The sequence below is a fragment of the Heterocephalus glaber genome, unplaced genomic scaffold (assembly GCF_053883595.1).
Source record: "Heterocephalus glaber isolate CG9 unplaced genomic scaffold, H.glaber_assembly_v1.0 deba00001461, whole genome shotgun sequence".
Lineage (NCBI taxonomy): Eukaryota > Metazoa > Chordata > Mammalia > Rodentia > Bathyergidae > Heterocephalus > Heterocephalus glaber.
The window spans coordinates 11,219,090-11,225,020 of NW_028258308.1; positions in this window are offsets into that span (position 1 = coordinate 11,219,090).

The following is a 5,931-nucleotide window of genomic DNA, read 5'->3' on the forward strand; positions in this document are numbered from 1 at the left end:
GGTGCTGTGGTTGTAATCTCAGCCACTTATGAAGCAGCCAAAGCCAGAGAATCATTTGATTATGTGAGCCCAGGAGTTCAAGGACAGCCTGGGTGACACACTGAGACACTCATCTAAAATATATACCTCAACAAATATGTGTGTGTATCGTAAAGTTAAATGGCACAAGTTTAGAAATCATAGTTAGTAATTTTTAAAATAATAATTGTCAAAAGAAAAAATGTTTGTATTTTAAATAGGATCCAACCTCAGCTAAAGTAAATTTAATCCAATTCTTAATGTAAAAGGTTAATTTTTTATTACTGTTTTAGTATTTTTAAAGGAATTTCTTGAAATCATATGGAAAATAGATATTCTCTGGGGTGGGGAGGGGAAGAAAACATGTAATATGAGTCAATCTCATTGGGTCAGTGTTTGAAGAGCCTTTGAGCTTGATTTTAAGTCTTTACCGGTATCACATAGAGTACCTGCTTCTACTTAAGAGATACCTTCAATCCACCTCTGGAAGGCCATCAGAGGATCATTCAATTGCTTGTTCTTTCTTTTTTCTTTTTCATGTTGACTAAAAAGGCACACTAAGTAATCCTTCTAAACAAAACAAAGCAAAACAACAAAAAATAATCATGAAAGCCTTTCTGAAAAAGAATAAAATTGTCCTTTGGAAAACCGAAATTGCATTTGGGAACTGTGTGTTTCTGTGTTTAAATGCAGTCACAAAATTGTTCCTCTCTTAGAAATGGTTTGTTTGTGATAAGTGAGCTTTCTTTCGATAGACAAAGCCCCTAGAGAAAGTTTCCATCACCAACTTTGTCTTTCTCTGGACTTCAGAAATTGCAGCCTACAGATAACACACTTGCCTAGCAGCACACACACAAAAAAAATGTTCCTAACTTCATGGAACTTCTGAACAACTTTGGGGAATAATATCCCTCCAAATTCCTAGGAGAGTGCTCTACTCTAAAATGTTTATGAGTTCCCTAATCCTTTACAGATGCCCAGTAAATGGTGGCAGGGTTCTCAATTGGCCCTTTTTTGCTTCTTTTGTGCTGAGGAAGGGTAAAGCTGTTAGTTCTAAACATCATGAAAGTACCACAGAAAAACTGTAAAATATTAATAGCATTTTTAATAATAAATAACAAAAATTTTTATTCAACATTGAACTGATTAAAAGAAAAAATGCATATACACATTAATTTAAAGTTTTCTTTATGAGGTCTCTCATAAAGCAAAATTCTAAGAGGTGATAGAGAAATTAACTTGACTATCTGTGAAGCTAATGACTGTTTTTCAGTTTTGGTTAGTGTCTACATCAGTGTAGAGCCTCAGTGAAGACACTGACCTTATTGACAGTGTAATCTGGCATAATTTAACATGCCTGATAGTGCAGTTCTATCACACATCAAATTAGACTTTTGATGAGGTATCAAAACATTTTCAAGGAACCAGTGTAGCAAAACTTATCAATCATATACCAAGTATTTCTTTTTAAGTATTCTTAACAAAAAGTAAATGAACATTGTTCATCTAGTAGAGAAGTGAAGAGTTGAAATATTTTAAGTCCTAATTAAAATATTATCAATTATTTTTCAAAAAAATTGCTAAACAATATAGAATCTTATTCATGTTTGGACTTACATTTTTAAACTAACCTAAACTCCTTCTTTTTGTTCCCTTTGACTCATCAAGTTTACTCACTGTTGTTATTGAAATGCACTCCTACTGCAAATTTAACCCTAAAATCCATATGTTAATGTTACTTGGAGGCAGAACCTTTGAGAGGGTCCTGAAGCCTCTTCCCTCCTGAAGGGACTAATCCGTTCCAGAATTAACTTGTTAATGTGTTATCAGGGGAGTGATTTTGTTACTAAAAAAAAACAAGCTCTGGATGTGGCTCTCTCTCACCTTGTAATGCCTTTGCTGTGTTATGCTGTACCAAGAAGCCTGAGCCAAATACTGTTGTGCCCAGATTGCGAAGTCCCAAAGACCACCAGGAGGCCTTTTCCGATGTAAGCACACGAGGGTCGTTTATTCAGGCTTAAGCGGGGACTCTCAATTGTCACCGACACAGCGGATCGAGATTGAGAGCCCCGAGTTCCAAATTAGCGGGGTTTTTATAGAGGTTACAGCAAGGTTTGGAGCTTCTCCACTTAGCAGTTACATGATTGGTTAACATTTAGCGAGCATGAAGTGTACATTTTTGATTGGCTGAACTCATCAGGGGTAAGGGGGGATTATGTATAGGTTTTACAAAAGAAAAGAAGGACAAAGGTTAGTGGGCAACTGTCACGTACTGATGGTCAGCAGACAGGGTGACTAATGGTCAGGACCACCCAGCACTGACAGTCAGCACATTGACAGACGGTCCCTACAGATAATGGGCCCAGGATGTTCATTTCCTGGGTAAACAGATGGCTGAGTAATTAACTTAGGAACTTTGGTTTGTTACAGATTGTATCTTTTGTTCTAGAGCAAACACATTTTAACCATTAATTTGAGAGGCTAGGGGAATGGTGGATTTTAGCAAAATGGAGTCGCTTTGGTCTCACAATATTAGCTTCGTGTACTTGGACTCCCCTTACTCCAGTACTGCAAGGAAAAAAATCTCTGTGATATTCAGAGATATTCTGATATTCAGTTACAGCAACAAATGATGGACTAAGACACTTTCCCATGCTGGGTCCACAGTACTGTTTACTTTGGGCCCACATTAGGCTTATTTTAGCTAGCTTATTATGGTATGGGCAGGCTCAAGTTTTAGGCTACAGTGTTATGTGTTCAGTCCCTTATTGCTGATAATTCTATTACTCATTACTTTTCCTTCAAATTGAGAAAACCATATCATAATTCTGTGATTTAAAAAAATCCTAAAATGGACTAGGAAGGTAGCTCAGTGGCTTGGTGTATGCTTAGCATATGGGATGCCCTGGGTTCAATCCCCAGATCTAAACACACAAAACACACAAAATTCAAGGAATTTATGTTAATTCTCATGTATTTCACAAGTAGCTGTTGCAAATGTACTATTTCTTTACTTTTTGTTCTGTTTTCCTAAGCAAGACATTTTCTCTCAATCTATTTACTTCAAAAGTATTTTTAGATGTGCTTTTCTAGTTTATTTTAGTCTCTATCAGATTATGTTATATAGCAGATACATTTTTTCTTCTTACCATATAATCATATGAAAGTACACTGCCAATGTATTATTAAATATTTTTTACTAAAGTCAATGCCTGAATGACAATATGAGGCTAATGAGAAAAACTTTGAAAACTTATAAACATGGAGTGTATCTCATGTCACCAGGTAGGAAATATGGGTTAGAGGCCAAAGAGTATGGGATAAGAAGCCAGAAAAACTAATGAAACATACAATATTTAGGCTTTGGTTTCTAATATAAGTACTTTCTACTATGGAGAATAATTAAAGGAAACAATAGCTCCTTTACTCTAAATTCTATAAAGATGGGGAACATACACCAAACATAATCTAGATTCCTTTTTGAAGATTACAATAAAATTTTAGCTTTTTTGTATTGGCAGTCGAACTCAGGACCTTGTGCTTGCGCAGCAGGCAGCAGAACCACTGAGCTAAATCCCAAACCTGGTTACAATAAATTTTTTAAACATTGCAGATGGAATTATTAAAAATAAGAATTCCAGAAGCAATGAAATAGAAGGTGTAAGGTCAGACCAAGGGACGACTGAGACCACCAAGGCAGGCAAAGTCTAAGCAATATGGGATGAGTTTATTGCAATCTGGGTGCAAATGGGCCAAAGGCAAGAAGGCCATTGGCACTGAGAGGAGAATGCTGGTGGTTGATATAGGGTATTTTAGGTGAGGGAGGAGGCACTGGTCAAGAGGGTGGAAAATTTTAGAGTTCCATGGGTGATGGGTCTGGGGCTGGCTGATAAACATGGTGGAAGTGAGAGCAGCAGGGCAACTGCTGGCTTCTTGTTTTCTCTGTGCTCTTGTGGATGTGGGTAGCTGGTCTGCTTGGGTGAGGTCAAAGCAAGAGACCTGTCAGAAGGGATGATTATATTCAATAGCAATTACAGTGTGCATTTAAATATTCAAGTTCTTAGTGAATCATTTAAATGGCAACATCAAGGTTTACCAAGTATAGACACTAAGAAAACAGGCATGCAACAGACAATCCATCTGCAACTGTAAAATACTGAGGAGAGACAGAGGACTCCAAAGCATAGTAAATAAATGTGCAGTTAGTTGTGCTCAGAAATAATACAAGAGGAAAATGAAGCTTATGTGAATGAATATGAAAATTACGAAAGCACTTGAGCAAAAGTAAGAAAGCATGTGTCAAATATAGCATCACACAAGAAATCGCTACTAAAACAAGAGTTAAGATCAAGGATAAACTATTAGAAAAACTATTATTATGATAGAAGACTAACATATAAAGTAAGTAAGCAGAGTACAGATGTAAATATGTTTAGAGGAAATAAAGTATATTGAACAAGGATGTAACATGATTTTAGTTCCATTATAGTAAGAAAATATAGTACATAATATACCTTGAAGAAAATAGTATACTTTATTCCTGAATTCTGTTCGACTTTTTAAGTACTTTCTTTTACCTTGTGAAAGCACCTATTTTTCTTCTTAAACAATAAAAGTTATAAGTTCTTTTTGAATATTTTAAGTTTAACTGAGTTCACTAATGAGGTTTACATTTTATAATCTCATGGTGAAATATTATGCAATTTATTAAAGGATAAATATAGTTTAAAGATAAGTTAGGACTCAAGTTCAAGTTAAGTTTTTATTTTTAACAAGCTTTGTAAATTGAAGCATATTTATCTATATTCTCTTAGCATCTTTTGCACCATCTACAAAATGTGTGTACTAATTATTCCTTCAGAAAGATAACTTAAGAACTAAATATGAAGCAGCTAGTACATTTCTAGGACTAATAAATATTAGCTTTTGTTTATTCCTCCAAATCCTGAAGGTTCTAGAAAACCTTGAACTCTGTAATATCATCATGGAGCTACAAAATGAAGAAAATAGTACATACTAATATATATTAAGTACATGCACTACTGACAAAAAAACTTAGCTAAAAAGCAATATCACTTTTTCATCAGTCCTTCAGGGAATATCCACAGTATAAAAAGGTTTAACTTTAGCTGGCTGACAATAGTGAACAATATTGCTTGCAATCAGAGATAAGCTCAGTGTGAACAAAATATCTAATAATTCAGATGCAGAAATAGGACAGTAAACATTATGCAAAGTACAGTGCCATGCCCCCTGTGGGTACTCAAAAATATAATCCATGGTGATTATGACAATGATGAACAGGACCAGGCCCTGCAATCAGTGTCTAGAGCCATTAATGAAAAGCCATGCACTTGGGAGGAGGGAGTGTGTGGTGTTGACTGAGTACATTTCCATACACTGGGTCACAGGGCAGTGATTTGAGAAGTGTGGGGCTTTGAAAAGACAGGAAAGAGCCTATTTTGTGACCCAAATAAAATGCTGACAGTCTATCAAAAAGCCATTTTCAATTTCTGCCCTGAATCCTTATTTACATTTTTTTTCTTAAAAGTTTTATCTTAGGGATACTAAATTCTCCCAGGAAAAATGTTTTCTCCAAGTTATTTGTATTAGAAAGCTTGAACATAAAAACATAGCCTGTGCCTGAAGCAATGTCAACAAGGGTTCCATTTTTCATATAAGATATTGACCAGGAGGAAGATGGAGAAAGGGCAAATAAATAAATAAATTTTAAAAATGGAACAAAAAAATTAAAAAACATTTCTCTTTATTTTCTAGCTTTTTGATAGTTAAGCTTATGGCAGAAACTACTAGTCACTTGGCCACTGTCTAGTCTCCAATTATTCCCTGCTAACAGAACTCCAATTGTGCTGGAGGTGATTATCATTATTCCTAGCCTAATATGTAAATATA